The following is a 12601-nucleotide window of genomic DNA, read 5'->3' as shown; positions in this document are numbered from 1 at the left end:
ACCTAAGCCAGGATCAGCTTGTAGCCAGGAGGAGCTCCCTATTGTGGGGAAAAGGTAAGTGAGAGATCCCCAGTGTTGCACATTCCCATCATGAGTGCCTGCAGCCCTAGCTATAGGAGAGCCTCTTCACCCTTGCAAATCCTGATACTAGTATAGGGAACTGCCTAGGGTCCACTCAATGACAATTTTCCAAAGAGTGAGTCTGTACTGTGTCCCACACCTCCACTGAAGACCCATACAATTGTACTATGGTGACATTTGAGGGCCCATACCTCACCAGACTGTATTTTTTCTTGATTCTTAACAGTTCCTGCACCTTCACATGCCAAGAGCTCCATTCACATCCTTCCACATTTATCCAAAAAGCTCTAGCATCATGACAGCAGCTGGAACTAACGGTGCAGCTGGTTTGCCAGCAATCTAGCACACACAAAGACCCTCTCCCCAGGGACTGGACAGTGCAGTGCACCAGGGAGGCTGGGTCCAGGACAAAGGGAGCTGAAATATGTGCTCCCTGGACCCTAAGAGCCACCTGCCTGAGATTGCTGCCATGAGAGCAACACCATCCCTTTTAGTGGCAGGACTGCCACATAGCTACACACATTTTCAGGGTACCTGGGGACAGGCTTACCCACATACCATTCCAAGACCTGCTGCTATTGGCATCAGCATGTGCCATTATGGGGTGTGGGGATCAACTCACCCCACCTACCACTGCTGACACCTGTGCACAACATCAAGAAGTGTGATGACAGGCTCACCTTGACCACCACCATCAGCACCCACATAACCATCCAGGGGCCTGAGGACAGGTCTTCCCAACTCATGCTGGCAGTGCCTAAACATGTAATCCAGGAGCTTGGGTATTGACCCACACTGTCTACAACTGTGCGTGTTTGTACACATCATCCAGAGGCCTAAGGAGAGACTGACTTTGCCCACACCTACTACTGCTGGTGCCCATATGTGCCATCCAAGGGCCTGAGGATTGATTCACCCCACCTGCCACCACCAGGGTCCACATATGCCTTCCAGATACCTGAGGATGAGCATGATGCTCCTGCCATTTTCACCTGCACATACCTCCTAGAAGTCTATAGACTGGCTGGCTCAGCCCACTGCTACCACAGCTGATGTCCACATCTGCCACTTGGGGGTCCAAGGGTTCACCTACCACAGCCACTGCCACCACCAACACCATGTACACTACCTAGGGGCCCAAGGACTTCCCCCACCTGCCCTTCCCACTGCTGCCATTGCCAGGATTAGAGAAAGCTATCTGGATGCCCAAAACCAGCTTGTCCAGACCACCAGTGTCCATATATAGTACCCAGGGGCCCGAGAGCTGCTATGCCCAACCCACCACCACCACCACCACCACCACCACTACTGGTGCCTCAAGACAAACTGACTTGGTTACCCTATCCCAACAAAGCCTTGCCACAGCCTCAACTAACAATGACAGCATAGGCCAATGAGAAACTCAGACATCACTGACACTGATTATAGCTGAAGAAATAATATAGATACAGTTTGGCTGTGTCCCCAGCCAAATCTCTTCTTAAATTATGGTTCCTATAATCCCCACATGTCATGGGAGGGACCCAATAGGAGGTAATTTTATTATGAGGACAATTACCTCATGCTGTTCTCATGATAGTGATTGAGTTCTCATGAGATCTCATGGTTTTATAAGAGTTTTCCCCCTTTTGGTCAGCACTTCTCCTTGCTGCTGCCATGTGAAGAAGGACATGTTTCTTTCCCCTTCTGCCATGATTGTAGTCTCCTGAGACCTCCCCAGCCATGCTGAACTGTGAGTCAGTTAAGCTTCTTTCCTTTATAAATTACCCAGTCTTGGATATGTCTTTATTGGCAGCATGAGAACAGATAAAAACAGTAAATTGGTACTGGCAGGGTAGGGTGCTTCTATAAGGATAGCAGGAAATGTGGAAGTGCATTTGGAAATGGGTTACAGGCAGAGGTTGGAATAGTCTGGAGGGCATAGAAGAAGACAGGAAAATGTGGGAAAGTTTGGGACTTCCTAAATACTTGGAGACCTCAGAAAACAGGAAGATGTGGGAAAGTTTAGAACTTCCCAGAGACTTGTTGAATGGCTTTGACCAAAATGTTCATACTGATATGGACAATGAAGTCCAGGCTGAGGTGGTCTCAGATAAAGATAAGGAACTGGATGGGAAGTGGAGTAAAGGTCAATATTGCTATCTGTGTTTTAGTAAAGAGGCTGGTAGCATTTTGCCTTTGCCCTAGAGATCTGTGGAACTTTGAATTTGAGAGAGATGATTTAGGGTATCTTGTGGAAAAAATTTCTAAGCAGCAAAGCATTCAATATGTGACCTGGATTATTTTGAAAGCATTCAGTTTTGTGCATTACAAGGAGATGTTTTGAAATGGGAACTTATGTTTAAAAGGAAAGCAGAGTATAATAGCTAGGAAAATTTGCACCCTATTATGTGATAGAAAAGAAAAAACAATTTTCTGGGGAGAAATTCAAGCCTGTGGCAGAAATTTACATAAGTAACAAGGAGCCAAATGTTATTCACCAAGACAATGGGGAAAATATCTCCAGGGCATGTCTGAGACCTTCATGGAAGCCTCTCCTATCACAGGCCTGGTGGCCTAGGAGGGAAAAATGGTTTCCTGGACCAGACCCAGGGCCACCTTGCTCTATGCAGCCTTGGGACAGGTTGTCCTACATCCTAGCTGCTTCAGCTCCAGCTGTGGTTAAAAGGAGCCAATGTACAGCTAAGGGCATTGCTTCAGAGAGTGCAAGCCCCAAGCCTTGGTGGCTTCCACGTGGTGTTGAGCCTCTGGGTGCATAGAAGTCAGGAATTTAGGTCTGTGAACCTCTACCTAGATTTCAGACAATGTGTGGAAATGCCTGGAAGTCCAGGCAGAATTTTGCAGCTGGGGTAGAGCCCTCGTGGAGAACCTCTGCTGTGGAAGGGAAAAGTGGGTTTGGAGCCCTCACCCAGAGGCCCCACTGGTGCACTGCCTGGTACAGCCATGAGAAGAAGGCCACCATCCTCCAGACCCCATCCACTAGAAGCTTGTGCTGTGCACCTGGAAAGGCTGCAGGCACTCTATGCCAGCCTGTGAAAGTAGCCAGTAGGGGAGGCTGTACCCTGCAAAGCCACAGATGTGGAGCTACCCAAGGCTGTGGTAGCCCACCTCTTGCATCAGCATGCCCTGGATGTATGACATGGAGTAAAAGTGGAGCATTTCAAAATTTTAAGGATTAATGACTGCCCTATTGGATTTCAGAATGGGATGGGGCCTGCAGTGCCTTCATTTTGGCCAATTTCTCCCTTTTGGAATGGGTGTATTTACTCAATGCCTGTATTCCCATTGTATCTAAGAAGTAACTAACTTGCTTTAGATTTTACAGGATCATAGGTGGAAGGGACTTGCCTGGTCTCAGATGAGACTTTGGACTTGGAATTTTGAGTTAATGCTGGAATGAATTAAGACTTTGGGGGACTGTTGGAAATGCATAATTGTGTTTTAAAATGTGAGGACATGAGATTTGGGAGGGGCCAGGGATGGAATGATATGGTTTGGCTGTGTCCCAACCCAAATAACCTCTTGAATTGTAGTTTCAATAATCCCCATGTGTCATGAGGGGGAACCAGTGCAAGGTAATTTAATTATGGGGAAGGTTACTCTCATGCTGTTCTCATGATAGTGAGTTCCCATGAGATCTGATGGTTTGATAAGGAGGTTTTCCTTCTTTTGCTCAGCATGTCTTGCTGCCACCATGTAAAGAAGGACATATTTGCTCCCCCTTCTGCCATGATTGTAAGCTTTCTGAGGCCTCCCCAGCCATGATGAACTGTGAGTCAGTTACACCTCTTTTCTTTATAAATTACCCAGTTTTGTGTATGTCTTTATTGGCAGCATGAGAGCAGGCCAATACACATATGGAAACTACAATACTGTGCCCACACAGAATCAAAGCCAAAGCACCCATACCAAACTAACACTGTAGATACATGTATAGAAAAAAGTCTTTTTCTATGAAAGTCAATCCATAAAACCAAAGAAGCAACCATTGCATTAGATGTGAAAATATCAAATTGAAAACATGAGAAACATTTACAAAGCAGAAAAATTTGACACCTCCAAAGGAATACAATAATTATCCAGCAACAGATTTTAATGAAAAGAAAAATCTTGAAATACCTGAAAAGGAATTCAAAATGAAGATATTACAAACTCAGTGAGATACAAGAGAAGAAGGAAAAACGGTACACATGAATCAGGAAAACAAATTCCTGTTCTGAATTAGAAATTCAACAAAAATAGACAACATAAGAAAGAACCAAAAGAAATTCTGAAATAGAAAACATTCAATGAATAAAATAAAAATTGCAATTAAGAGTTTTATCAGTAGATTAAATAAAGCAGAAGAATTATTTCTGAATTTGAAGGCAAATCTTTGAAATAGTCAGATAAAAAAGAAAAAATAACAAAGAACAAAGCCTATTTAACATAGGAGACACCATACAGCAACCAAATATTTGAATTTTGGGTGTTCCAGAAAGAGAAGAGATGCACAATGTCATTGCAAACCTTTTAATAAAATAGCAGAAAACTTCCCAAGTCTTGTAAGAGATATAGACATCCAGATACAGGAAGCTCAAACATACCCCTATATATTCAATGCACAAGGGTCTTCCTTGAGGTATATTATTGTCTAACTATCAAAAGTCAAAGACAAAAAGAATTCTATAAATAGCAAAAGTGTCAAGTCACATTTAAGAGATCCTCATCAGACTAACAATATATTTCTTAGCGGAAACTTTACCAGCTGAAATCACAACAAACCCCCTGTCAGACCACAGATTTACAATCAAATTAGAACTCAGGATTAAGAATCTCACTCAAAACCACACAACTAAATGGAAACTGAACAACCTGCTTCTGAATGACTACTGGGTGAATAATGAAATGAAGGCAGAAATAAAGATGTTCTTTGAAACCAATGAGAACAAAGACACAACGTACAAGAATCTCTGGGACACATTTAAAGCAGTGTATAGAGGGAAATTTATAGCACTAAATGCCTATAAGAGAAAGCAGGAAAGATCTAAAATCGACACGCTAACATCACAAGTAAAAGAACTAGAGAAACAAGAGCAAACAAATTCGAAAGCTAGCAGAAGACAAGAAATAACTAAGATCAGAGCAGAACTGAAGGAGATAGAGACACAAAATCCCTTCAAAAAATCAACGAATCCAGGAGCTGGTTTTTTGAAAAGATCAACAAAATAGACCGCTAGCAAGACTAATATAGAAGAAAAGAGAGAAGAATCAAATAGACAAAATAAAAAGTGATAAAGGGGATATCATCACTGATCCCACAGAAATACAAATTACCATCAGATAATACTATAAATACCTCTACGCAAATAAACTAGAAAATCTAGAAGAAATGGATAAATTCCTGGACACATACACCCTCCCAAGACTAAACCAGGAAGAAGTTGAATCTCTGAATAGACCAATAACAGGCTCTGAAATTGAGGCAATAATTAATAGCCTATGAACCAAAAAAAGTCCAGGACCAGACAGATTCACAGCTGAATTCTACCAGAGATACAAAGAGGAGCTGGTACCATTCGTTCTGAAATGATTCCGATCAATAGAAAAAGAGGGAATCTTCCCTAATTCATTTTATGAGGCCAGCATCATCCTGATACCAAAGCCTGGCAGAGATACAACAACAAAAAAAGAATTTTAGGCCAATATCCCTGGTGAACATCGATGCGAAAATCCTCAGTAAAATACTGGCAAACCAAATTCAGCAGCACATCAAAAAGCTTATCCACCATGATCAAGTTGGCTTCATCCCTGGGATGCAAGGCTGGGTCAACATACACAAATCAATAAACGTAATCCATCACATAAACAGAACCAACGACAAAAACCACATGATTATCCCAATATATGCAGAAGAGGCCTTCGACAAAATTCAACAGCCTTTCATGCTAAAAACTCTTAATAAACTAGGTATCGATGGAACGTATCTCAACATGATAAAAGCTATTTATGACAAACCCACAGTCAATATCTTACTGAATGGGCAAAAACTGGAAGCATTCCCTTTGAAAACTGGCACAAGACAAGCATGCCCTCTCTCACCACTCCTATTCAACATAGCATTGGAAGTTCTGGCCAGGGAAATCAGGCAAGATAAAGAAATAAAGCATATTTAAATAGGAAGAGAGGGAGTCAAATTGTCTCTGTTTGCAGAAGACATGATCGTATATTTAGAAAACCTCATCTTCTCAGCCTCAGATCTCCTTAAGCTGATAAGCAACTTCAGCAAAGTCTGGGGATACAAAATCAATGTGCAAAAATCACAAGCATTCCTATACACTAGTAACAGACAAACAGAGAGTGAACTCCCATTCACAATTGCTACTAAGAGAAGAAAATAGCTAGGAATACAACTTACAGGGTATGTGAAGACCTAGTCAAGGAGAACTACAAACCACTGCTCAAGGAAATAAGAGAGGACACAAACAAATGGAAAAACAGTCCTTTCTCATGGATAGGAAAAATCAATATCGTTAACATGGCCTTACTCCCCAAAGGAATTCATAGATTCAATGCTATCCCCATCAAGGTACCATTGACTTTCTTCACAGAATTGGAAAAAACTACTTTCAACTTCATATAGAACCAAAAAAGAGCACGCATAGCCAAGACAATCCTGGGCAAGAAGAACAAAGCTGGAGGCATCATGCTACCTGACTTCAAACTTTACTACAAGGCTACAGTAACCAAAACAGCACGGTACTGGTACCAAAACAGATATATAGACCAATGGAACAGAACAGAGGCCTCAGAAATAACACCATACATCTACCACCATCTGATCTTTGACAAACCTGACACACACAAGCAACGGGGAAAAGATTCCCTATTTAATAAATGGTGCTGGGAAAACTGGCTAGCCATATGCAGAAAACTGAAATTGGACCCCTTCCTTACACCTTATACAAAAATCAACTCAAAATGGATCAAAGACTTAAATGTAAGACCTAGGACCATAAAAATCCTAGAAGAAAACCTGGGCAGTACCATTCAGGACATAGGCATGGGCAAAGACTTCACGTCTAAAACACCAAAAGCAATGGCAACAAAAGCCAAAATTGACAAATGGGATCAAATTAAACTAAAGAGCTTCTGCATAGCAAAAGAAACTATCATCAGAGTGAACAGGCAACCTACAGAATGGGAGAACATTTTTGCAATCTATCCATCTGACAAAGCGCTAATATCCAGAATCTACAAAGAACTTAAACGAATTTACATGAAAAAAAGCAAACAACTCCACCAAAAAATAGGCAAAGATATGAAGAGACACTTCTCAAAAGAAGACATTTATGCAGCCAACAGACATATGAAAAAATGCTCATCATCACTGGTTATAAGAGAAATGCAAATCAAAACCACAATGAGATACCATCTCATGCCAGTTAGAATGGCGAACATTGAAAAGTCAGGAAACGACAGATGCTGGAGAGGTTGTAGAAAAATAGGAATGCTTTTACACTGTTGGTGGGTGTGTAAATTGGTTCAACCATTGTAGAAGACAGTGTGGTGACTCCTCAAGGATCTAGAACCAGAAATACCATTTGACCCAGCAATCCCATTACTGGACATATACCCAAGGGATTATAAATCATTCTACGATAAAGACACATGCACACGTATGTTTATTGCGGCACTATTCACTATAGCAAAGACTTGGAACCAACCCAAATGTCCATCAATGATAGACTGGATAAAGAAACTGTGGCACATATACACCATGGAATACTATGCAGCCAGAAAAAAGGATGAGTTCATATCCTTTGCAGGGACATGGATGAAGCTGGAAAATATCATTCTCAGCAAACTATCACAAGATCAGAAAACCAAACACCACATGTTCTCACTCATAAGTGGGAGTTGAACAATGAGAACACATGGTCACAGGGCGGGAACTATCACACACTGGGGCCTGTGGGGGTTGGGGGACTAGGGGACGGATAACATTAGGAGAAATACCTAATGTAGTTGACGGGTCGATGGGTGCGGCAAATCACCATGGCATGTGTATACCTATGTAACAAAACTGCACGTTCTGCACATGTAACCCAGAACTTAATGTATAATAATAATAATAATAATAATAATAATAATAATAATAAAAAAGAATACAGGCTTAAGAGTGAGATTGAGATTTTAACCTTGCATTTGCCACTTATTAGCTGGTACATGTGGGCAAGTTTAACTACTCTGTGCCTGTTTCCTTATTTATGAGCAAGAGTGATGATAATTCTAGTATCTACTTCTTGGGAATATTTGAGGATAAAAGGCTTAATGGAAGAAAAATGCTTGGCATTGTGAATGATTCTTATGCACTCAATCAAAAGTAGTTATTGCATCAAACACTGGAATGGAAGTACTAATTAGGATTACCCAGAAACTGAGGAATAAAAAAAATGTAGCAGGGGTTAGGTAAGTAATTTGGATAAATACATTCCATGTATCTATTGAAGCCTGATTCTGCCTTAAATCCAAAACAACATAGTCAAATAAGAACATGGACTACTAAAGATACTGTGTTTTCGCTGTCAGATTCCTATCTGCAGTGTCATAAAGACAACTGGAACAAGATTTGGGCAAGAACTTTTTTCCATAGGTAACTAAATGCTCTTCCTCAGCATTAATTTTAATGGCTAGAGGCTAGTCCATCATGTGGATACCTATGTATCTGTTTAATCAAAACATTGGAAGTGTTTACTTGTTATGTTTCATTGCTGCATAAGCTGATAAATGTATATCAATTTCCATTCTCCTTTTACTTAACAATTGAACTCCTAAGGTTAGCTGGACCCATGGATGTCCATCCTAAAACTATGTTTACAACATGCCGTTGCAATTTTGGCCATGTGATTATTGTAGTCAGTGAATTCTGAGCAGAAGTGGCATGTTCCACTTCTTAGTTCTGTCCCTAAAAATAAATGAATGCTGTGTGCTACCCTGGGCTTTTCTACCTTCCTCTTGACTGGAAGATAATGAGAACTGGAGCAGTGGCCTTAGATCCAAGGATGAATACTATGTGCTGAGATTAGAAGGGCTGTTTACATTAGAAAGACACAATTGTATCTATTTTTCATGCCATATGTTAAGGGGTCTCTTTTATATATAACCTATAACTTAAATCACTATATGAGCAATGCTATGATAATCACTTCTGTATTTGTAAATTTCTGATTATTTCTTTAAGATAAATTCCCTGAAGTAGAAATTCTTATGCATATAGCATACATATTTTGAGGCATTTGTTACATATTTCCAAATAAGCCATTAGCAATGTATAAGAGTGCTAATTTTCCCATGTCTGCACTGCCTCTAGGTATTGTTACTTTTGTTTTTATCTTTGTCAGTTAATGAGATACAATATATTATTTTAATTTGCATTTACTTTACTACTTGTGCAGTTAAATATTTTTCTTAAGTTTATTATTTGCATATTTTAAAATTCATTTTCACAAACCTGTTTCTAATGTAAGCATATTTACCTTTTACTTTATTTCTATTTTGTAAATACTCCCCCAATTTGTCATTTACCTTCAATGTTTCTTTAGAATTTGTTACTGTTATTATCAAATAAAGTTCTACCAGTGATTGTCTTTATAGTTTGACCCACTGTGGTCATGCTTTCAAAGCCCAATATTAATAATTATTCACAATACTTTTCTAGTGTGATTTTTATTTTTAATGTTTAAATCTTTAGTTCCTGTGAAGGTGTCTTTAATATATTACCTCATTTTATTTTTAGCATCATTGCTACAGATGGGTAGCAGAGTTTTCTCATACCTTTTATACCAGTTCTACTCAACTATGAGCAGTATCTCTCCTTTAAGATCAATTTGTAATTGTGTACTTGTGTTTTTGTGTGTCACAATAACTGAGGGGTGGTAGTGACATTTAGAATCTTATAATCAGGAATGTTATATTATGAAGTATGTGTTGTAATATCACACAAAGAAAATATATCTGGCCAAAAGTATTTAAAGTCTACCAATTAGAAATAAAATATATTCTCATTTTGCTGATTATTATTGTCACCTTTATCATATAATACATTTCAAAAGGTAGATATACAGATATAGATATAGATTCTTAAACTCTCTATTTTGTTCCATCCACTCGGCCACTTTGACATTGATCTGCTTGGCAACTTCTGACTTGATCTCTCTTGTGTCACATGAGAAGAGAGCCAGGAAGCCATGCGTGTGGGAGTTGATGATGTTGATCTTGTGCAAGGGACACAGTATGCGCCTTGCATTTCTGGAGCTTCCCATATGGGGGCTGCCTGAATTTGGTCTGGGAGTCCATGGGGTTGTAGTCACCAGACCATGTAAAGGAGTGGCCCAACTTGGAGATCTTTCCCATTGCTTTGTCAATAGTGATCATGTCACCAGCGTGGATCTTGTCTTTGGTCAGGGACTCAATCATCTTCATGCCCAGGTCATAGATGGTCTCCATCTTCTTGGTTTTGTTAGTCAGTTTGCCCACCTTGGAGCCCATTCCTGTCACTGTTCTATAAATCTGGGTCTCAACCACTTCCCCTTCGATGATCTCCATCTCCTCCTTGAAGTGAATGCCAAAAGATGGCCAGAAAGCCTGTGTCAGTGCCTGGGTCTTGCTCATCTCCAGGGAGATCTCACTGCCGGTGATGGCTATGAACAAGGTGTCAGGTCCCAGGGCCTATGCCATGTCTAGGGCGATGGCTGTCTTCCCTCTGCCCAGCTGACCAGCAATGAGGACTGCCCACTTGACAATCTTCCCTTTATGGATCATCTCCAGCCCCACACGAGCTGCCTGCTGTGCAGCAAAGCTGACCCACCATGCCCTGGGAAGCCTGTTGAGCCTCCAAAGCATCATCCAGCCCCAGTCCTCAGATGTGGGAGTGAACACCTCTATGCTCAGTTCTCCTCACATCATAGATCTCTGGAACATTGGTCACGGTCATCACAGTTGCCATGATAAGTCACCAACCACCAATGTCTTTCCTCACAATGATTTATTTTGTATCACACACTGATCCTTCTCAAAATTATTATTTTGACTATTATCTTTTTCTTTCTTATAAAAAATCATACTTTGAGAACCGTTGTCTCCTATTTTGATCAACCAGAATTATTCTTTTTCTAAGTTGAATAATTAAGTAGTAAAACTTTATCATCCTTAAATATCTAAAAATATATTTCTGCTGCTCTCATAGGTGAATAATAGCTTGGCTGGGTATGCAATTATCTTGTCATTTTCTTTCTCCCTCAAACTCCGTAGCCATTGTTCAGTTGTTTCTCAGCCTTTGAAGTTAGGGAAGAGATGGAAAATAAAAGTGGTATTTACTTACTTTTGGAGTAACCTGTTGAGTTTCTTATGTTCTTGTTGGTTTGTTGGAATAGATAGTTATAGAAATTTTCCTTTTTGATATTAAAAGGTAATGTATAGGTCATATTTCTTCTCATTAATTTCATCAATTTATATAATATATAGATATTAAGGATATATATGAATATATTTGGTTAGTTATCAAAAGATAGCTATGTGATTTAGTTATTAAAATATAGTACATGAAATAGCTTTAGGCCTTTGAATGAGTAAAACCTGGTTTTGAGTCCCAACTCTGTTGTTTACTAGCTATAGGATATTGGGGGAATTCAACAAAGTCACTATGTTTCCATTTCCTCATCAGTAAAGTAATAATAATAATATCAACTTGGCAGGGTTGTCGAGAGGAGTAAATGCATTATAATGTAGCATGTTTACAACAGCTCTTGGCATGAAAGAACCCCTCAATATAATTAGGTATTTTAAATCCTTTCCTACTATCACATTTTAAAATCTGGTGAATATGTTACTCATCTCCAGAAAGTCTTCCCTGATTTTATTTTGTCCCCCTTTTGTCACTCTTTGCCATTAATTTTTCAGTTTTATACATATACTATTAAATGTAATTTAAAATACACAATTATGCATTGCAGATTTTTTAAAGGTTTTCTCCTATTTTTGTTTGTTTTGGGTTTATTTGCTTTTGAGTCAATCAATTTCATAGATCATTTAACATCCAGAGGAACGTTTCCTAAGGGAAGTAAATTGATAAACTTATGGCAGACACTGTGTTGCTGCTTTGTTCAATTTTATTCTCTCTTACTATTGGAACTCTCTCAAAGATCTTTATCTAAATTAATTCTCTGGTGATGGTATGAAGGAATACCCTTTGGCAGATACATCTATGAACTCCTTGAAACAAACAGTTCCCCTCGGATAAACAAGTATTTACATGCCATGGTTGATTCACGAGATGGTGGCTAGTTTCCAGTATTGAGTGACAGCAGTTTTGTTTGAGCCAGAAGAGTGGTCACAAACTGTCAACCCACTGACCATGTTTCATTTGGCTAATGTGGTATTTTTTTCTATTTAAATGCCTTTTAACACTGCATATACTCTCTATTTTTCCACAGTCCCAACTATTCTCTGTTGGTTTTACTCCAGGGTCACTTCACTCATT

General features: G+C 39.7%; 1 pseudogene; it reads right to left on the bottom strand.

Moving 5' to 3' along the window:
• Positions 1-10154: 10154 nt before the first annotated feature.
• Positions 10155-11068, bottom strand: LOC473847 (ruvB-like 2; annotated as a pseudogene).
• Positions 11069-12601: the final 1533 nt, after the last annotated feature.

The sequence above is a fragment of the Pan troglodytes genome, chromosome X (genome assembly GCF_028858775.2).
Source record: "Pan troglodytes isolate AG18354 chromosome X, NHGRI_mPanTro3-v2.0_pri, whole genome shotgun sequence".
In the NCBI taxonomy this organism is placed as follows: domain Eukaryota; kingdom Metazoa; phylum Chordata; class Mammalia; order Primates; family Hominidae; genus Pan; species Pan troglodytes.
The sequence above is the reverse complement of the archived record's forward strand: the minus strand, read 5'-3'. Positions and strand labels throughout refer to the sequence as shown.